The 22622-nt window shown below is 42.7% G+C and overlaps 1 protein-coding gene and 1 pseudogene across 2 annotated transcripts in view; both read left to right on the plus strand.

Annotated features, from left to right (window-relative positions):
* Positions 1-2657: 2657 nt before the first annotated feature.
* The window catches only part of LOC311143769 (transcription factor CP2-like protein 1), a 49529-nt pseudogene continuing 29564 nt past the window's right edge, over positions 2658-22622 (plus strand). Inside the window, exons 1-5 of the transcript in view lie at positions 2658-2757; positions 5096-5222; positions 5370-5479; positions 5616-5758; positions 6444-6493. The product of the transcript in view is annotated as a transcription factor CP2-like protein 1 (transcript). The remainder of the gene's footprint in view (positions 2758-5095; positions 5223-5369; positions 5480-5615; positions 5759-6443; positions 6494-22622) is intronic.
* Positions 14327-22622, plus strand: part of LOC311143753 (sterile alpha motif domain-containing protein 9-like) — a 34421-nt gene continuing 26125 nt past the window's right edge. Inside the window, exon 1 of the mRNA XM_084179629.1 lies at positions 14327-14417. The gene's annotated coding sequence lies outside the window, so the exon portion shown is untranslated. The remainder of the gene's footprint in view (positions 14418-22622) is intronic.

The following is a 22622-nucleotide window of genomic DNA, read 5'->3' on the forward strand; positions in this document are numbered from 1 at the left end:
GGACATTAGACCGGTGGAAATGTGTCCTTTGGTCTTGAGTCCAAATTCAAGATTTTTGGTTTAAACCGCTGTGTCTTGAGACACGGTGTGGGGGAATGGATGATCTCTGCATGTGTATTTCCCACCGTAAAGCATGGAGGAGGAGGTGTTATGGTGGGGGGTGCTTTGCTGGTGACACTGTCTGTGATTTATTTAGAATTCAAGGCACACTTAACCAGCATGGCTACCACAGCATTCTGCAGCGATACGCCATCCCATCTGGTTTGGGCTTAGTGGGACTATCATTTGTTTTTCAACAGGACAATGACCCAACACACCTCCAGGCTGTGTAAGGGCTATTTGACCAAGAAGGAGAGTGATGGAGTGCTGCATCAGATTACTTGGCCTACACAATCCCAGATCTCATCCCAATTGAGATGGTTTGGGATGAGTCGGACGGCAGAGTGAAGGAAAAGCAGCCAACAAGTGCTCAGTATACAGTTGAAGTCGGAAGTTTACATACAGCTTAGCCAAATACATTTAAACTCAGTTTTTCACAATTCCTGACATTTAATCCTAGTAAAAATTCCCTATCTTAGGTCAGTTAGGATCACCACTTTATTTTAAGAATGTGAAATGTCAGAATAATAGTAGAGAGAACGATTTATTTCAGCTTTTATTTATTTCATCACATTCCCAGTGGGTCAGAAGTTTACATACACTCAATTAGTATTTGGTAGCATTGCCTTTAAATTGTTTCACTTGGGTCAAACGTTTCAGGTAGCCTTCCACAAGCTTCCCACAATAAGTTGGGTGAATTTTGGCCCATTCCTCCTGACAGAGCTGGTGTAACTGAGTCAGGTTTGTAGGCCTCCTTGCTCGCACACGCTTTTTCAGTTCTGCCCACAAATGTTCTATAGGCTTGAGGTCAGGGCTTTGTGATAGCCACTCAAATACCTTGACTTTGTTGTACTTAAGCCATTTTGCCACAACTTTGGAAGTATGCTTGGGGTCATTGTCTATTTGGAAGACCCATTTGCAACCAAGCTTTAACTTCCTGACTGATTTCTTGAGATGTTGCTTCAATATATCCACATAATTTTCCTTCCTCATGATACCATCTATTTTGTGAAGTGCACCAGTCCCTCCTGCAGCAAAGCACCCCCACAGCATGATGCTGTCACCCCCGTACTTCACGGTTTGGATGGTGTTCTTCGGCTTGCAAGCTAACCCCTTTTTCCTCCAAACATAACGATGGTCATTATGGCCAAACAGTTCTATTTTTGTTTCATCAGACCAGAAGACATTTCCCCCAAAAGTACGATCTTTGTCCCCATGTGCAGTTGCAAACCGTAGTCTGGCTTTTTTATGGCGGTTTTGGAGCAGTGGCTCCTTCCTTGCTGAGAGACCTTTCAGGTTATGTTGATATAGGACTGGTTTACTGTGGATATAGATACTTTGTACCTTTTTCCTCCAGCATCTTCACAAGGTCTTTTGCTGTTGTTCTGGGATTGATTTGCACTTTTCGCACCAAAGTACGTTCATTTCTAGGAGACAGAACGCATCTCCTTCCTGAGCGGAATGACGGCTGCGTGGTCCCATGGTGTTTATACTTGCGTACTATTGTTTGTGTAGATGAACGTGGTACCTTCAGGCGTTTGGAAATTGCTCCCAAGGATGAACCAGACTTGTGGAGATCTTGGCTGATTTCTTTTGATTTACCCATGATGTCAAGCAAAGAGGCACTGAGTTTGAAGGTAGGCCTTGAAATACATCCACAGGTACACCTCCAATTGACTAAATTTATGTCAATTAGCCTATCAGAAGCTTCTAAAGCCATGACATCTTCTGGAATTTTTCAAGCTGTTTAAAGGCACAGTCAACTTAGTTTATATAAACTTCTGACCCACTGGAATTGTGATACAGTGAAATATAGGTGAAATAATCTGTCTGTAAACAATTGTTGGAAAGATTACTTGTGTCATGCACAAAGTAGATGTCCTATCCGACTTGCCAAAACTATAGTTTGTTAACAAGAAATTTGCGGAGTGGTTGAAAAACGAGTTTTAATGACTCCAACCTAAGTGTATGTAGACTTCCGACTTCAACTGTATGTGTGAACTCCTTCAAGACTGTTGGAAAAGCATTCCAGGTGAAGCTGGTTGAGAGAATGCCAAGAGTGTGCAAAGTTGTAATCAAGGCAAAGGGTGGCTATTTGCAGAATCTGAAATATAAAATATATTTTGATTTGTTTAACACTTTTTTGTGTTATTTCATAGTTTTGATGTCTTCACTATTATTCTACAATGTAAAAATAAAGAAAAACCCTTGAATGAGTAGGTGTGTCCAAACTTTTAACTGGTACTGTAGGTAGGTAGATAGAGCAGCGGAATTAAATTCAGTATGAGTCGTCAGGCAAATGTAGGACGAGGTCTCAGGTCAGCCAAATTGAATCATTATCTACAGTCCAATCCCATTGGAAATCCTTATTTGCACTAGTCTTATCAGCACAAATCATTACTAAATGACCCAACTCTTGTTCTCTTCCACGTTTGTGTGACACTTTAGTATTAAGGCTGTTACTCTCATCTCTTATCTTTTTAGGCGATTGTTTGGAGGCAGTGGGCAGTCAGTGGGTGCTATAGCTACTCATTTCAAGGGCTGTTCTTCTTTTTGACATGTTGCACCTTGTGCCATCGTCCTCACCGCAGGACACGCTGCAGTGGCTTCAGCGTCACAGGTTCTCGCCTTTCTGTAGGATCTTCTCCAGCTTCTCAGGTACTCTATAGTGTGTGAGCTCATTTTCTAAGTGGGCTGCTCATTTGACGACTACACAGAGCAGGTCTTTGCCGAGAAGCTGCTTAAGTACCAGTCCCTCGTGGTACGCTTGGACAGCTTTGTGTGTAGGTGCAAGCTGGTGGCACTGATATTCAGCAGTCTCGGCCAGGTACACAGGCTTGCAGTGCTTGGACTCCAGATTGCGGGCCTGACAAAAACTAGGGCAAAGCAGTTAGCTAGGTACCTCTCTGTTTCAGCTGTCGTGGGCAGCCTAGTTGTTTGGAGAAGTAGGTGCTTTCTGTACCCTTGAGTGCCATGCATACAGGGACCTTTGAAATGTTTGGATCCTTTTTTTGTAAATTTGATTGGTGGATTCAAATAAAGTATTTAAAGTGTGTGTGATTCATCTAATGTAAGACTTAACCTATTGTTTGTTTGTTCCTGTACATTGTTGCCAGAACATCCATTTGCTTGAGAATGTTAGGCCTGTTTCTAAAAGTATCAGCTGTCTTTGTATCTTTTTGTTTTGATGCCTAGGGGTTGATGTCTGAAGGACTTTTCTAGTGAAAATGAAAGATATAGGTTAGAAAATGTACACTGCTCAAAAAAATAAAGGGAACACTTAAACAACACAATGTAACTCCAAGTCAATCACACTTCTGTGAAATGAAACTGTCCACTTAGGAAGCAACACTGATTGACAATACATTTCGCATGCTGTTGTGCAAATGGAATAGACAACAGGTGGAAATTATAGGCAATTAGCAAGACACCCCCAATAAAGGACTGGTTTTGCAGGTGGTGACCACAGACCACTTCTCAGTTCCTATGCTTCCTGGCTGATGTTTTGGTCACTTTTGAATGCTGGCGGTGCTTTCACTCTAGTGGTAGCATGAGACAGAGTCTACAACCCACACAAGTGGCTCAGGTAGTGTAGCTCATCCAGGATGGCACATCAATGCGAGCTGTGGCAAGAAGGTTTGCTGTGTCTGTCAGCGTAGTGTCCAGAGCATGGAGGCGCTACCAGGAGACAGGCCAGTACATCAGGAGATGTGGAGGAGGCCGTAGGAGGGCAACAACCCAGTAGCAGGACTGCTACCTCCACCTTTGTGCAAGGAGGAGCAGGAGGAGCACTGCCAGAGCCCTGCAAAATGACCTCCAGCAGGCCACAAATGTGCATGTGTCTGCTCAAACGGTCAGAAACAGACTCCATGAGGGTGGTATGAGGGCCCGACCTCCACAGGTGGGGGTTGTGCTTACAGCCCAACACCGTGCAGGACGTTTGGCATTTGCCAGAGAACACCAAGATTGGCAAATTCGCCACTGGCGCCCTGTGCTCTTCACAGATGAAAGCAGGTTCACACTGAATACATGTGACAGACGTGACAGAGTCTGGAGACGCCGTGGAGAACGTTCTGCTGCCTGCAACATCCTCCAGCATGACCGGTTTGGCGGTGGGTCAGTCATGGTGTGGGGTGGCATTTCTTTGGGGGGCCGCACAGCCCTCCATGTGCTCGCCAGAGGTAGCCTGACTGCCATTAGGTACGGAGATGAGATCCTCAGACCCCATGTGAGACCATATGCTGGTGCGGTTGGCCCTGGGTTCCTCCTAATGCAAGACAATGCTATACCTCATGTGGCTGGAGTGTGTCAGCAGTTCCTGCAAGAGGAAGGCATTGATGCTATGGACTGACCCGCCCGTTCCCCAGACCTGAATCCAATTGAGCACATCTGGGACATCATGTCTCGCTCCATCCACCAACGCCACGTTGCACCACAGACTGTCCAGGAGTTGGCGGATGCTTTAGTCCAGGTCTGGGAGGAGATCCCTCAGGAGACCATCCGCCACCTCATCAGGAGCATGCCCAGGCGTTGTAGGGAGGTCATACAGGCACGTGGAGGCCACACACACTACTGAGCCTAATTTTGACTTGTTTTAAGGACATTACATCAAAGTTGGATCAGCCTGTAGTGTGGTTTTCCACTTTAATTTTGAGTGTGACTCCAAATCCAGACCTCCATGGGTTGATAAATTTGATTTCCATTGATAATTTTTGTGTGATTTTGTTGTCAGCACATTCAACTATGTAAAGAAAAAAGTATTTAATAAGATTATTTCATTCATTCAGATCTAGGATGTGTCATTTTAGTGTTCCCTTTCTTTTTTTGAGCAGTGTATTTTAAATGTGAAATCACCCATGAATGGCACTCAGATGACTGTCAGACACATCTACAAATCTATAATTGTTTCTCACTTTCTAATGCCAAAGGCCTTTGGAGAGAATAACCCAATAATTTTCTCTCTTTGTGTGTCTTTGTTCCTCCAAAACGTCATCAGACCAGTTTGGAAGTGACTGTGGATCTTCTGTGAATGGTACTGACCTGTTGAAGATGAGCAGAGAGGACCTGATCCAAATCTGTGGTCTGGCAGCTGGCATCTGACTGTTCAACGCCATCAAAGGAAGATGAGACTAGACTATAGTTACAGGAAAGGTACCTATAACAGACCAACAAAATGGCAACACTTGACATCTTCACATGTTTAGTGCTTTGTTCAAGTGTATAGCTCTATATCTAAAAAAAGGACAATTCCTGTGGCATCCACTGTGCAGGTGTATAAAGCCCCACCTCACCATCTATGTGTGTCAGCAACAGGCCAAGAATCAACCACAGACCAGGAATCAACCACAGACCAAGCCAGGGGGGGAGAGGGTAGGTCTCCGTATTACATCCCACAGAATCTCTGTTGAACATTCCTCTTAGTCCAGGACTAGGCTGGAAAAAATCTGTCTCTCTGTTTGGGAAACCAGCCCCATATTTTTTAACTGATTATGATCTCTTCCCTCCCATGTCCACAGTATACCACACTCTCTATCTAGAGGACCTGACACTGTGGGACCTCTCAGAGAAGATGGCTCTCCTTTACAATATAACTCCCCAGCAGATCAGCCACATCTACAGACAAGGACCTACTGGGATCCACGTGCTGGTCTCTGATGAGGTGAGAAAGTGTGGAAGCAGAGTTGGATTGGTTTTAATTTATGAGACCATTTTTGTGTGTTTCTATCAGTGAGTAGTGGTAAGGGCGGGGAACAGTGAGGAGTGCTAGCTAGGGTTTATCTCCTCCAGTTGTTAGGTTATCTCCTCCAGAGGCCCTGGGTTGGTTGTTTGTCCCCCTGTGCCCTGGGCTGGCTTAGGTCAGGATGGGCCCACGAATCTCACTAATGGCCCTGTGTAAAAGGCAATTGCAGGGAACATCACTCATTAACGACTGGTAGGGAACAGGGGAATGTAGGCCTATGGATGCAGGATCAACTCTCGCTCAGGTCTGGCTGTTATGGCCATGGCTGTTTCCATGCACTTGATGATGATGTCTAGTTACTGATTGACTGATAGATATTTGGGGCCTCTAGTCTCTAAGCTCTGGGGCAACATAGCAAGAAGGGCCCTTGAATACATAACACTGGTCATAATACTGTGAAGTAGATGATACTACCAGCATCAACCGAAACCCAGATGAAGGCAGCCATCTGTCGAAACGTTGGTTAATTAATTAATTAATCAATTGGATCGGAGCAATAGAATGTGGGGACCTTCTTTTTCTTTCTAACTACCAGAATCATACCAATAGAGAGAAAGATACAGTATGTCATTTTAATATCACATAACAAACTAATCTTTCTCAGATGGTGCAGAACTTCACTGAGGAAACAAGCTTTGTTATTAGCACTGAAAGGTAATATATTTCCCTCACTTAAATGCACATAATCTCATCATGTAGATATTCAATTTTGATATATATATATATATATATATATATATATATATATATATATATATATATATAAAGCCTAATAGTTTGTCCTGTTTGCCTTCTATTTGCAGATGAAATTTATGACGGCTACCATGTTGTGTTGAAGTGACTAGAGGAAAGGTCTGGAGTGGAGTGGATGGTTTCAGATCACTGTCCAAGTGTCTGGAACCTATAGGGCTTGTTGAGGAGCATTAGACTTTGTAACATTAAACGGTGCAATTGTATAGATTGTTCATAGCTCACCCTATATCTAATTTTTCTGTCCAAACACTGCAATAACAGTAAAAATCCCCTTGAGACAGCTATTTAGTTTACATTTGTATTTTTTTGTATTTTCTAAATTAAGTTATTGATTAATTTTGATGAGATGTATAATTAGTTTTTAAAATATGGTTTATTTAAAATACCTTTATTACTCCTGCAAAATTGACATGTTTTTTAAATCAATACCATGAAAGTCAATATAAAGTCATGTTTGTGAAATGTATCATAAAGTGCTGTTCAAAGAAATCCAAAATACTGTATACTACGTTGGCCTTCCTTTGGTACAATCTGTAGTTGTTGATTTGTTTGATGTTACATATTAGAAGGCTAACATTAGTTTCTGCGGTATCAGTACATATGGTATTATAAATTGAGTGGGGACCAACTGTTTTGTTGGGGTCACACTAAAGTATTCACTCTTTGTTTGCTTCGTACCACAATTGCTTTAACGATTTAAATATTTGAGCTAAAAGAATCCAGACAAATATTTAAACCCCCAATACAGACTTACAGATAAGGCAAATGAACAGATAATATAGATGTCATAGCTGTATGATGTTTAGCTAATGATTCTATTCTGCTTCTGTTATTTATCTCCCATTTTATGTAACATTTTATGTACAGCATATCAGTTCTTCCAGATCCCTGTCCTGAAATGTAAATGGCTTAATATTGTCCAACATGTTAAGGAAAGTATTACTGCCCCAATGTTTCAATTTCAATGAAAGACAATCGTACATTTGGACTTGACTGCGATGATGTGATTTCACTCAACATAAAGTATTTTGCACTGCTCTGTACTATTCTTCTGAGTTCAGTTTCTTATTCAATTAAAAACAAAAAACAATGTATTAAGTGAGAAGTAGGTCATTGGTCTGAAGCCGAAAAAGATTAGATAATAAATTCACATGAGCACCACCATGCCTACTCCACCCATGCTCTACCAAGGTTTTACAGCACACATATTTGGCCTACTACAGTAGCTATGTTGGTCTATTGTACTTTAAACAATGTATATGTAGGTTGATTAGGATTCAAACCTTCTCAAACAGCCTAATTTATACTCTTAGAGGAGGTGCTCCCACAATAATGTGATTTGTACTGCATACAAGTTAAAGTATTGGAATCTTGACACACGACACCAATCCCGTTCCACTACCTTTTCATGTTTTGTTTTTGTATTATAGGAACGCAAGCTTAGACCATCAAGACCATCATGCCACTGTAGTAATGTACTGCCTGACTGTATTTCCTTCACCTTTATTTTAGCAATACATGAAATTGAGAAAAAATTATATTTCATAACATCTTTTTTTGGTCAGTAGGGGCCAACATAACAACAGGTGATGGTTTGTTGGAGACTGACACTCATATAGTGCCTTCGGAAAGTATTCAGACCCCTTGACTTTTTCCACATTTTGTTACGTTACAGCCATATTCTAAAATTGATTAAATTGTTTTTTCCCCTCATCATACTACACATAATACCCCATAATGACAAAGCAAAAACAGTTTATTTTTATATTTTAAATTGACATATACATTTACATAAGTATTCAGACCCTTTACTCAGTACTTGGTTGAAGCACCTTTGGCAGCGATTACAGCATTGAGTCATCTTGGGTATGATGCTACAAGCTTGGCACACCTGTATTTGGGGAGTTTCTCCCATTCTTCTCTGCAGATCCTCTCAAGCTCTGCCAGGTTGGATGGGGAGCGTTGCTGCACAACTATTTTCAGGTCTCTCCAGAGATGTTAGATCGGGTTCAAGTCCGGGCTCTGGCTGGGCCACTCAAAGACATTCAGAGACTTGTCACGAAGCCACTCCTGCGTTGTCTTGGCTGTGTGCTTAGAGTCGTTGTCCTGTTGGAAGGTGAACCGTCGCCCCATTCTGTGGTCCTAAGTGCTCTGGAGCAAGTTTTCATCAAGGATCTCTCTGTACTTTGCTCTGTTCATCTTCCCCTCAATCCTGACTAGTCTCCCAGTCCCTGCCGCTGAAACACATCCCCACAGCATGATGCTGCCACTACCATGCTTCACCGTAGGGATGGTGCCAGGTTTCCTCCAGACGTGACGCTTGGCATTCAGGTCAAAGAGTTCAATCTTGGTTTCATCAGACCAGAGAATCTTGTTTCTCATGGTCTGAGAGTCTATAGGTGCCTTTTGGCAAACTCCAAGCGGGCTGTCATGTGCCTTTTTACTGAGGAGTGGCTTCCGTCTGGCCACTCTACCATAAAGGCCTGATTGGTGGAGTGCTGCAGAGATGGTTTTCCTTCTGGAAGGTTCTCCCATCTCCACAGAGGAACTCTAGAGCTCTGTCAGAGTGACCATTCGGTTCTTGGTCACCTCCCTGACCAAGGCCCTTCTCCCCCGACTGCTCAGTTTGGCCGGGTGGCCAGCTCTAGGAAGAGTCTTGGTGGTTCCAAACTTCTTCCATTTAAGAATGATGGAGGCCACTGTGTTCTTGGGGACCTTCAATGCTGCAGACATTTTTTGATACCCTTTCCCATATCTGTGCCTCGACACAATCCTGTCTCTGAGCTCTACGGACAATTCCTTCAACCTCATGGCTTGGTTTTTGTTCTGACATGCACTGTCAACTGTGGGACCTTATATAGACAGGTGTGTGCCTTTCCAAATCATGTTCAATCAATTGAATTTACCACAGGTGGACTCCAATCAAGTTGTAGAAACATCTCAAGGATGCTCAATGGAAACAGGATGCACCTGTTTCCAAACAGGATGCACCGATCAATTTCGAGTCTCATAGCAAAGGGTCTGAATACTTATGTAAATTCAAAAATCTCTACAAACCTGTTTTCGTTTAGTCATTTGTGTGTAGATTGCTGTGTTTTTTTTTTTTAATTAATCAATTTTAGAGTAAGGCTGTAACGTAACAAAATGTGGAAAAAGTCAAGGGGTCTGAATATTTTCTGAAGGTCTATAGAGGCTGTCTGCATTCCTGATTTCTGTAACTGTCAGTTTACCTGTGTAATATTGACATGAGTGCAGAAACACTTGTTTTGCAAACATGGTCCTGTTTTATCAAATGCTGTGCTGATCAATGGGCAGTTCATTACCTCTGTCAAATGAACATGTACACTGAACAAAAATGCAACATGTAATGTTTTACAAGATCCCAGAAATGTTCCATAGGCACAAAAAGCTTATTTTTCTCAAATGTTGTGCACAATCCCTGTTAGTGAGCATTTGTCCTTTGCCAAGATAATCCATCCACCTGACAGGTGTTGCATATCAAGATGCTGATTAAACTGCATGATCATCACACAGGTTCACCTTGTGCTGGGGACAAGAAAAGGCCACTCTGTGCAGTTTTGTCACATGACTACATTAAAAGATAAATACAGTAGGCTACATAGGCCTATATATTTAAATCATATTGAAATCAATTTCATGTTCAATAAATGTAGATTTGTTTAGCTAATTGTAGGCTACTGTATCAAATGTCTGCCTCAATTTCATGATGTGTAGGCCTAACAACATGTGCGCAATGATGCGCCAAATATTTGATTTAGTGCATAGCCTAAGCATTAGAATAATCAGCCTCAATATTTGCAGCCATAGGTGATAATTTATTTCTAGCAGCTGATCCGTCGTCAGTATCTAATGTTAAGGTAAGATTTGAATGGAGAACACTGATCCGAGAGCAGCGCTGTTCTTTCGATCCTATCAGTATCGACACATGCTTTAAAGACGCACTCATTTAAAGTTCTCTGTACGTGGTGTTTTGAGAAACGTGAGTTCTTCGACTGTTATAGAAACAACAAATCGTTACAACACTTGTAAGCTTAAGTTCCATCGCTATCGGGAAAATGGGCCTTGGCTATTACGTCATAGACATGGCTATTTGTATTCATGCAAAACATATGGATTCTCCCTTTGAAGAGGGGAGGGGGGTGAAGTTCACAACAATTTCTTATTGTTTTACACTAATTCAGTTAAGTCAGATGTTTGCCATCAGACCGCCCTCCCCTTGAGTTTAGCTATGTGTATGTCTTCTGTATCCTTCCAGATCTTTCTCCTCCTTTTGACAAAATATTTTCAGCACCGACCATTATAAACGTCATTTTGCTTACTGGGTTCAGATCGTAGGGAACACACTGAAAAGTAACTTGACACTGTAGGTCAGTCAGCATTAAAATGGCATGAAGCCAGCTACAGTATCTAGCCAGTTTGACTGTCAAAAATCTGGTATGGTGGTGTGGTTCTCGGTAACGGCTGGACGGATCATAACGAGAGGAGGGGAGTGTAATAATCTCAATGTATTTAATATAGATGAGATTTACAACAAACTGCAGCTCCAACTACTAAAAGCACAGGTCAGGGTGCACTGTATAACACAGGAGCTGTGAAAGAGTAGGTGGATGGTCTAAGGCAGGGATGGGCAACTGTTGGCCCGCAGGCCGCAGGCGGACCAATAAAACAAATATATACACTACTGGTCAAAAGTTTTAGAACACCTACTCATTCCAGGGTTTTTCTTAATTTTTACTATTTTCTACATTGTAAAATATTGGTGAAGACATCAAAACTATGAAATAATATATGGAATCATGTAGTAAACAGAAAAGTGTTAAACAAATCTACATTTATTTTATATTTGAGAATCTTGAAATAGCCACCCTTTGCCTTGATGACAGCTTTGCACACTCTTGGCATTCTCTCAACCAGCTTCACCTGGAATGCTTTTCCAACAGTCTTGAAGGAGTTCCCACATATGCTGAGCACTTATTGGCTGCTTTTCCTTCACTCTGCCATCCGACTCATCCCAAACCATCTCAATTGGGTTGAGGTCGGGGGATTGTGGAGGCCAGGTCATCTGATGCAGCACTCCATCACTCTCCTTCTTGGTAAAATAGCCCTTACACAGCCTGAAGGTGTGTTGGTCATTGTCCTGTTGAAAAACAAATGATAGTCCCACTAAGCCCAAACCAGATGGGATGGCGTATCGCTGCAGAATGCTGTGGTAGTCATGCTGGTTAAGTGTGCCTTGAATTCTAAATAAATCACAGACAGTGTCACCAGCAAAGCACCATAACACCTCCTCCTCCATGCTTTACAGTGGGAAATACACATGCGGCGATCATCCGTTCCCCCACACCGTGTCTCACAAAGACACAGCGGTTGGAACCAAAAATCTCCAATTTGGACTCTAGACAAAAGGACATTTCCACCGGTCGAATGTCCATTGCTCGTGTTTTTTGGCCCAAGCAAGTCTTTTTTTATTATTGGTGTCCTTTAGTAGTGGTTTCTTTGCAGCAATTCGACCATGAAGGCCTAATTCACACAGTCTCCTCTGAACAGTTGATGTTGAGATGTGTCTGTTACTTGAACTCTGTGAAGCATTTATTTGGGCTGCAATTTCTAAGGCTGGTAACTCTAATGAACTTATCCTCTGCAGCATAGGTAACTCTGGGTCTTCCATACCTGTGGCGGTCCTCATGAGAGCCAGTTTCATCATAGCGCTTGATGGTTTTTGCGACTGCACTTGACGTTCAAAGTTCTTGATATTTTCCGTATTGACTTAATGTCTTAAAGTAATGATGGACTGTCGTTTCTCTTTGCTTATTTGAGCTGTTCTTGCCATAATATGGACTTTTAGCAAATAGGGCTATCTTCTTTATACAACCCCTACCTTGTCACAACACAACTGATTGGCTCAAACGCATTAAGAAGGAAAGAAATTCCACAAATTAACTTTTAAGAAGGCACACCTGTTAATTGAAATGCATTCCAGGTGACTACCTCATGAAGCTGGTTGAGAGAGTGCCACAAGTGTGCAAAGCTGTCATCAAGGCAAAGGGTGGCTATTTGAAGAATCTCAAATATAAAATATATTTTGATTTGTTTAACACTTTTCTGGTTACTACATGATTCCATATGTGTTATTTCATAGTTTTGATGTCTTCGCTATTATTCTACAATGTAGAAAATAATAAAAATTAAGAAAAACCTTTGATCATCAGTTATCATATTAAAAACTGCAAACATTTGCCTCCACCCTATGGCAAAATGTGTAGAATTTGCAGACCCACAAGCCACTGCGGCCCCTCATGATGAGTTCTGTTTTTTGGTGGCCCCCACCCCCATCAAAGATGCCCATCCCTGGTCTAAGGGCACTCGTTAGGTATCGTGATGTTGACTATTCACTGTTTTCTTCACACCTGACACAACCTCACAGTTCCTCTGTAGCAGTGAGGTCATTCTGGTCACAAGGGGTACAGAGAAAGGGAGTACCAGAACCAGACAACTTGGTAACAATGCCACTTCATGTAGGACCGGCCAGCGGTTCTCAACCTTTTCTGTTCCGGGGACCACCAAATCACTGTCAAAAGCTCTTGAGGACCACCATTCGGTATTTCTTAGCATAAAATATCTTGTCTGTCAAATTTTGTCAATTTTATCAGTGAAAGTTAACAGATTAAAGGCCTACTATTATTATTATAATAAACAATTTACATTGTGAAAAGCAACGTAAAATTGCTTATAATACCGTTAATACTCCCAGCTGTTTTTAAAAATATATATATATAAATTCGCTGGGCTACAGTATCACAATTTGATCTATGGTTATTACAGAGTATTCCAGGATTGCATTTGTCATCGCAAAACAATATAGTTCAAATTAGTCATACAATCAGGTTTCATGGTACATTATTGAGCAGCATACAGTAGGCTATCCTCTCACCAATGTCCCAAACTTGGCTTTCAGCTTCGTCCAGCATGCCTGTCCTGTAGCTGGTTAGGATCCTGTGGCCAGCTTATGAGGACAAAGAATGATCTGCAATGATGGTCTGAGCTTTCAGCTTCAAGGTTGTAGGCTGTTTGCTGGGTTAGTCTTCATTTGAATAAATTCAAAGTAGATTCATAGTCTGGATTTCCATATAATTTGTGTAGAGAAAAGGGATAGGGCACAGTACAAGTTTCAAGTTCTTTAGTCTTATGTATGGGATAGGCATGGTATACATTGTAAACGAAATGCTTACTTGCAGGTTCCTTCTGGACAATGCAACAACAATAAGAAATAGTAAAAAATAAGTATATTAACATACAGGTCTACAACATGGGCGCATATCCCCTCCTTTCAACACAGATGAAAAAGAGAAGACGGAGAGAGAGTACCACTGGGATGATTGAGATACACCCCAAGTTAAATTTCGGTTCAACTGAAAGGTTCCGAATTTGTAAGGAGGAAGCTGAGGAAAGGGATTGCCCAGAGAAGACAGACAGCTAAAGCCGCCACCCGAACGCAGTTTCAGTATAACGGATGATCCTTTAAAATAACTATTTTAACAGTCTTTGAAAATCTTTCATATTTCTAATTATAGTGTTACATTGAACTTGGCCACAACAACTTCTTATTGTTTTACACTAATTCAGTGAAGTCAGATGTTTGCCATCAGACCGCCCTCTCCGTGATATTATTTGTGTCTTCCGCATCCTTCCAGATCTTTCTCCTTTCGACAAAATCTTTTCAGCACCTACCGTCGTTTCTTCTCACCACAGAGACCAGCAAACTATTTCATGTTGGAATCTGTCAGCAAAGCTATGATCATGAGTGGTACGTTTGCATGACGTTTTACATTATAATATAGCCTCTGATATAATTATAATTTACATAAAATATGTTTTATGTTCAGTCTGATATCTATCCTCATTTGACATCGACGAGCCCTCGCAATTATGTTGTCCATTATCTGGATGTGACATTTCTATAAGCCTATTATTATTAATGACATTAAAACGTCTATTTGAACCGATTTTCATGTATTATGGAAATCAAGGACATGTTGCAGATTGAACTACTGTAGCCAAACATATACATTTACGTTTTAGTCATTAAGAAGACGCTCTTATCCAGAGCGACTTACAGTTAGTGAGTGCATACATTTTTCTACAAGAAAAGTGTTACACTACACTCTTAGAAAAAAAGGTGCTATCTAGAACCTTAAAGGGTTCCTCGGCTGTCCCCATAGAGAACACTTTGAAGAACCCTTTTTGGTTCCAGGTAGAACCCTTTCTACAGAGGGTTCTACAAGGAGTGTTCTTTTTAAATAGTTAAAGCCACAACCCTTAATTCGTGTTTCAGCCAAAATGCAGCCCCACCACTTGTTTACTCCAGGTATTAAATTAACCCAGGTGGAGCTAAAACCCAGTACCTAGTTTTTTTTAAAAGTAGGCCTATGTAATGAAACATTTTTGTCCACATTACATTTTCCACAGCCAACAACACCTGTAAGCAACAGCAAAATCCGACAACCCCATAGTAGAATAGTTTACCAATTCACTTATTCAGCCTGTTGCATTCTATGCAGGGGAGGCCCTAGCCTTTTTGGGGCCCTAAGCGAGATTTTGTTGGCGTGCAAAACCTTGCTTGCAAAACATCTTAGTGGCCTCCCCTTTTGACGGGAGAGAAAAATGTAAGTTCTAAGGTTAATTTCCTGCAATTCTACCGATTTTGCCATGGGGTGTATAGAAATTGTAGAAGTTTTAAAGCTAATTTCCTGCAATTCTACAAATGTTTCCACAAATTATTCCATGTTAATAATATCTTTGTGAGAGTGACTAACAAAATCAATGGGGGCCCCCTGGAGGTTAGGGCCCCTGGGCACGTGCCTTGCATGCCCGGTCGGTAGTTGGCTATGATTATTACAAGTTTAGATAGCTGGCTAGACTAATTTATCAATCTAAAAATTGTTAGCTGACATGGCTTATTGAGGGACTGTCAGTGACTGACACAACCAAATGTCGAACTTGCACCTTGTGTATTCTACTATTCTAACTCTCAACAGTAAATTGAGACCCCAAGAATTTAGTCAAAAATTGCTTTATTTTGAAGGAATGCCGTTGATTTGACAGCATGCATATGGGCAGTTCGGCATGACCCGACCATTAAACCCGATGACGTGTTTCTGCACATGAGCTTCGCTAGCTAACGTTGCCATGACAACTCCTACAGGCGTGATCGAAGATTTCTAATGGAAAAACTGTTGTGTATGGATATTCTAGTTTTTCCCTTTAGGGCACCTGTAACGCCCACCTGCTTACATACATTGGAATGCTTGGAATGTTTTATCCTGTGAAACGCATTAAACAATGCCGACGTTAGTTTTTACTCCCGTCTCATGTCCTGTCCTTATATTAGTTGTATAAGTAATACAGTGTGCTATACAACAAAACTGGCGACGAGGAAGAAACGTTCTCACGTTTGTGTTCATTATTTTTGGTAGAAAGTCTGAGTTTAATTCGTTTTTTTACTGTAGAAAGACGCAAAGTAAACGTGGAGCTAGCCAGTCGAGTGATGCTAGCTAGCTTCTGATGTCACAGCAATGAGAGCCTCGAGGAAGAGGAAGAGGAAGAGTTTCGCTGTGGGAGAAAGTGGAATCACTGCGAGTAAAAAACAAGCCAAAAAAAGGGTCTGGGAGTAAGGGACCGTCTAAAAAGTGTGACAAAGAAAAATAATAAGCTAAATGTCTGCACTGGTTGGAAATATAAGAACATTTGATGAATCTGTCATGTTCAATGGAGTTCTTACACAGAATGTTTTGAGTACTTTGTGTTGGCAAATGGAATTAAAGCAGATGTAGTTGTGCCAACATTTTTGACTGTTATGTGAGGAAAAACATTAAATCTACTGCACAGCCTAGTAACGCCTGAAAAACCTGGTGATAAATCATATGATGAAATTGTTTCCGGTCACTAATTCTAACTGGCTGAACCAGTAGAACCGGGGCGCAGGTACCTACCCACCCTTTTGGCCTTGTCTGCCTTATACGGTGAGGGAAAAAAGTATTTGATCCACTGCTGATTTTGTACGTTTGCCCACTGACAAAGACATGATGGGGCGGCAGGTAGCTTAGTGGGTAAGAGCGTTGTGCCAGTAACCGAAAGGTCGCTGGTTCTAATCCCCGAGCTGACTAGGTGAAAAATCTGTCGATGTGCCCTTAAGCAAGGCACTTAACCCTAATTGCTCCTGTAAGTCGCTCTGGATAAGAGCGTCTGCTAAATGACTAAAATGTAAATGTAAATGATCAGTCTATCATTTTAATGGTAGTTTTATTTGAACAGTGAGAGACAGAATAACAACAAAAAAATCCAGAAAAACGCATGTCAAAAATGTTATAAATTGATTTGCATTTTAATGAGGGAAATAAGTATTTGACCCCTCTGCAAAACATGACTTAGTACTTAGTGTCAAAACCCTTGTTGGTAATCACAGATGTCAGACGTTTCTTGTAGTTGGCCACCAGGTTTGCACACATCTCAGGAGGGATTTTGTCCCACTCCTCTTTGCAGATCTTCTCCAAGTCATTAAGGTTTCGAGGCTGACGTTTGGCAACTCGAACCTTCAGCTCCCTCCACAGATTTTCTATGGGATTAAGGTCTGGAGACTGGCTAGGCCACTCCAGGACCTTAATGTGCTTCTTCTTGAGCCACTCCTTTGTTGCCTTGGCCGTGTGTTTTGGGTCATTGTCATGCTGGAATACCCATCCACCAGGTTGTACGCGCTCCTGAGATCCAATTTTGTGAAGAATCGCGCCCCGTGTAATGACTCCGTCATACTAGCAATCAGAGGGAGTGGATAGCTGTATTTGATTGTGATCTGATTGAGACCACGGTAGTCAATGCACGGGCATAAACCACCATCCTTCTTCTTCACAACAAATTAACTTGATGACGCAGGGGAAGTGGCTGTCTCAGAGATTCGGTGACATATGTCTCCATAGCCGCCATCTCCTCCTGAGACAGAGGATACACATGACTTCGAGGAAGCGCAGCGCCTACTTGGAGGTTTATCGCACAATCCCCCTGTCGATGGGGTGGTAATTGAGTCGCCTTCTTTTTACAGAAGGCGAGAGCCAAATCGGCATATTCAGGTGGAATGTGCATGGTGGGAACTTGGTTCGGACTTTCCACCGTCGTTGCCCCTACGGAAATACCTACACACCTCCCCAAGCACTGATCAGACCATCACTTGAGAGCCCTCTGTTGCCATGAAATGTTGGGGTCATGAGAAGTTAACCAGGGAAGCCCCAACACCATGGGAAACGCAGGAGAATCGATCAGATACAAACTAATTTTCTCCTCATGGCCCTCCTGCGTTTTCATCCTGAGAGGCGCTGTGACCTCCCTAATCAACCCTGACCCCAAACGGCGGCTATCTAGGGCATGGATAGGGAACGGCACATCAACTGGAACAATAGGAATCCCTAACTTATAAAATTCCCAGCTGCGCCTGAATCTACTAGCGCCTTATGCTGGGAATGAGGAGAAACCTCGGGAAACACAACTTTAATACACATATGCGCAACAGGGAGCTCTGGTTGAGTTGGGTGCCTACTCACCTGGAATGGCTCATCAGTGCGCTGCCTACTGCCTCGACTCCTAGGAGACCCTCCCCAGCACCGACCAGCAGTGTGTCCTCTGCGGCCACAGTTGGTGCAGGGGACGGCCCCTCTCCTGGTCTCCCTCATACCAGCACCTCAGAGCTCCATAGGGGTCGGCTCGGAAGTGCTGGGGGATGGAATGGACGGCCCCGGATCCGGACGTCCGCGGGTAGCCAACAGGGTATCCAGGCGAATCGACATGTCCACCAGTTGGTCCAGGCTTAGGTTGGTGTCCCTGCAGGCCAATTCCCGACGCACGTCCTCCCTCAAGCTACATCGGTAGTGGTCGATGAGGGCTCTCTCATTCCATCCCGCGTTGGCAGCCAGCGTCCGGAAGTCCAGTGCGAACTCCTGCGCGCTCCTCCTCCCCTGTCTGAGGTGGAATAGATGCTCACCCGCTGCTTTACCTTCTGGTGGATGATTGAATATCGCCCTAAAGCAGCGGGTGAACTCCGCATAGTTGACAGTAGTGGCGTCTATTCCCCCCCCACTCGGCGTTGGCCCACTCCAGCGCCTTGACGGACAGACAGGAGATGAGGGCGGACACGCTCTCGTATCCCGAGGGTACCGGGTGGATGGTTGCCAGGTAGAGTTCGACCTGGAGCAGGAAACCCTGACACCTGGCAGCTGTGCCATCATAAGCCCTCGGGAGCGAGAGCCGAATCCCACTGGACCCCGGAGGTGAAGCGATGGGTATCGATGATGGTGGTGGTGTAATCGGAGGAGGTGTAGGCAGACCTCCTCTCTCCCATCGCTCCATGGTGTTCACTACACGTTCCATGGCGGTGCCGAGAGCCTGGATCATGGCCGCTTGTTGTTGCACGCGTTCTTCCATTGATCCTGCTGGCACCGCTGCTCCTGCTGACTCCATGTCACTGGTGTGTGATTCTGTCATAAGCATCAGTGAATGCGGGGGGTGAAGTCAAATGCAGGACACAGAGCTTACTGGAAATGTACTTTACTCGAAAGTAACCAGAGTATAAACAACCTCCAAAACAGGGAGGAAAATAACCTGCACAATAAACTACTGCCGATGACGAAAACAATCACACACAAAACACAATGAAAGACAGAGGGTTATATAGGGAATACAATGCAACATAATTGGAAACAGGTGTACACAATCAAGACCAAACAAGTCAAACACAGAAACATAGATCGGTAGCAGCTAGTACTCCGGGGACGACGAACGCCGAAGCCTGCCCGAGCAAGGAGGAGGGGCAGCCTCGGCTGAATCTGTGACATCTATGGTCAGATTAGGCATATTTAACAGGATTATCATACAAGATAAATGTCTAGCGGGTGACATGTAGGCCATTTTATGCTCCAATAATAGTATGGATACTGCATGTGGAACTCTTAGGGTTAAATCATGGTACAAAACTATTGATGCCGAATCCTGCACCGCCTGAGCTGCAGCTACCACAGACTGTAAACATAGAGGCATTGCTACCTGGTCTAACCTAGATGAATAATATGCAATGGGTTTGTTTTTCTCACCATGTTTCTGAGTCAAGACCGATGTCATATATCCCTCCCTACAGTCCACCGTTTGAGTAAAAGGCCTGTCATATCTAGGAAAAGCTAAGACTGTTTGGGAAGTTAGCAACTCTTTTATCTCTATAAATTGTTCCTCCGCTTCGGAGTTCCAAATGATTTTATCATGGCCTGCCATTGCCTTCCCATAGATAAGATCACTTAATTTACCAGTATGCAGTGCATAATGTGGTACCCAAGCTCTACAGTAGTTTATCATTCCCAAAAAGCTCATCATTTGTTTCTTGTTTAACGGTTTTGGCGCTTCAAGTATAGCAGTTTTCCTGGATGAGTTTAATGTTCGCCCCTCCTGAATTATGGTATGTCCTAAGTAAATTACCTCGCTCTGCCAGAGTTGAAGTTTCTTTTTGCTTACTTTGTGTCCCTGCTCTGCCAGAAAGGTCAACAATTGGATTGTATCTGTTTTACATCCCTCTTGAGTGGGATTAGCCAATAGAATATAATCTACCTAAATTAACATTTGGCTTCCTTCCTGAGGTTCAAACTTTCCCAAATTCCTGGTTATAGCCTTGCTCTCCCTCCCCGCTCACTACCATGTTATCCCGTACCACATACAGTGGGGAAAAAAAGTATTTAGTCAGCCACCAATTGTGCAAGTTCTCCCACTTAAAAAGATGAGAGAGGCCTGTAATTTTCATCATAGGGACACGTCAACTATGACAGACAAAATGAGGAAAAAAAATCCAGAAAATCACATTGTAGGATTTTTAATGAATTTATTTGCAAATTATGGTGGAAAATAAGTATTTGGTCAATAACAAAAGTTTCTCAATACTTTGTTATATACCCTTTGTTGGCAATGACACAGGTCAAACATTTTCTGTAAATCTTCACAAGGTTTTCACACACTGTTGCTGGTATTTTGGCCCATTCCTCCATGCAGATCTCCTCTAGATCAGTGATGTTTTGGGGCTGTCGCTGGGCAACACGGACTTTCAACTCCCTCCAAAGATTTTCTATGGGGTTGAGATCTGGAGACTGGCTAGGCCACTCCAGGACCTTGAAATGCTTCTTACGAAGCCACTCCTTCGTTGCCCGGGCGGTGTGTTTGGGATCATTGTCATGCTGAAAGACCCAGCCACGTTTCATCTTCAATGCCCTTGCTGATGGAAGGAGGTTTTCACTCAAAATCTCACGATACATGGCCCCATTCATTCTTTCCTTTACACGGATCAGTCGTCCTGGTCCCTTTGCAGAAAAAAAGCCCCAAAGCATGATGTTTCCACCCCCATGCTTCACAGTAGGTATGGTGTTATTTGGATGCAACTCAGCATTCTTTGTCCTCCAAACACGACGAGTTGAGTTTTTACCAAAAAGTTCTATTTTGGTTTCATCTGACCATATGACATTCTCCCAATCCTCTTCTGGATCATCCAAATGCATTCTAGCAAACTTCAGACGGGCCTGGACATGTACTGGCTTAAGCAGGGGGACACGTCTGGCACTGCAGGATTTGAGTCCCTGGCGGCGTAGTGTGTTACTGATGGTAGGCTTTGTTACTTTGGTCCCAGCTCTCTGCAGGTCATTCACTAGGTCCCCCCGTGTGGTTCTGGGATTTTTGCTCACCGTTCTTGTGATCATTTTGACCCCACGGGGTGAGATCTTGCGTGGAGCCCCAGATTGAGGGAGATTATCAGTGGTCTTGTATGTCTTCCATTTCCTAATAATTGCTCCCACAGTTGATTTCTTCAAACCAAGCTGCTTACCTATTGCAGATTCAGTCTTCCCAGCCTGGTGCAGGTCTACAATTTTGTTTCTGGTGTCCTTTGACAGCTCTTTGGTCTTGGCCATAGTGGAGTTTGGAGTGTGACTGTTTGAGGTTGTGGACAGGTGTCTTTTATACTGATAACAAGTTCAAACAGGTGCCATTAATACAGGTAACGAGTGGAGGACAGAGGAGCCTCTTAGAGAAGAAGTTACAGGTCTGTGAGAGCCAGAAATCTTGCTTGTTTGTAGGTGACCAAATACTTATTTTCCACCATAATTTGCAAATAAATTCATAAAAAATCCTACAATGTGATTTTCTGGAGAAAAAAAATCTCAATTTGTCTGTCATAGTTGACGTGTACCTATGATGAAAATTACAGGCCTCTCTCATCTTTTTAAGTGGGAGAACTTGCACAATTGGTGGCTGACTAAATACTTTTTAGTCGGTGTTTCAGCTACGTTCAACTGAGTCATAGCGTCTCTTCCTAGCAGATTAACTGGACATAGGCTTGATATCAGTACAGGTTTGCATGCTCCTCCTCCTGAATTTTCATGTTTTAAAGTCACAGGAGCTGATAATCGCTCTATAAATTGATGACCTGAGGCAGATCGTACTAGGATTTTTTCCCCCATTAATCCTAATCCCTTCGGGCCTGTCGACTGCACAGATCGCTGTGCGACAGGCCCCTGTGTCACACAAGAATGTAATCTCTTTTCCCAATACTGTTAAGGTGAGGTATGGTTTCTGTTCTTGCTGCAGAGCTAATTCAATTGTTGCCAATTCAAAAACTTCACACGTATCGTTCTGTATTTCGTCTTGGCATTTATTCCTTAACTCATCCTTTTTTGTCTATATCTGTACAGCTAGTCCCTATCTTAAATTCTTCTACCTAGATTTCTATTATTATTATCATCCTGGTCTCATTACTGAATCCATGACCTAGGTAATAGCTGTTTCACATTAGATTGTGCCTTTTTCTGATTACTGCAGCCCATTGCATTAAGTTAGTTTCAAATATCAACTTGTTGTTTAACAAATCTAGAACCTACATAAAGTTGGTGCTATCACGTCAGCATAATATTTAAAACTACCTACACTTCACTTAACATAATAC

The sequence above is a fragment of the Coregonus lavaretus genome (assembly GCF_964263955.1).
Source record: "Coregonus lavaretus genome assembly, chromosome: 16".
Classification (NCBI taxonomy): Eukaryota; Metazoa; Chordata; class Actinopteri; order Salmoniformes; family Salmonidae; genus Coregonus; species Coregonus lavaretus.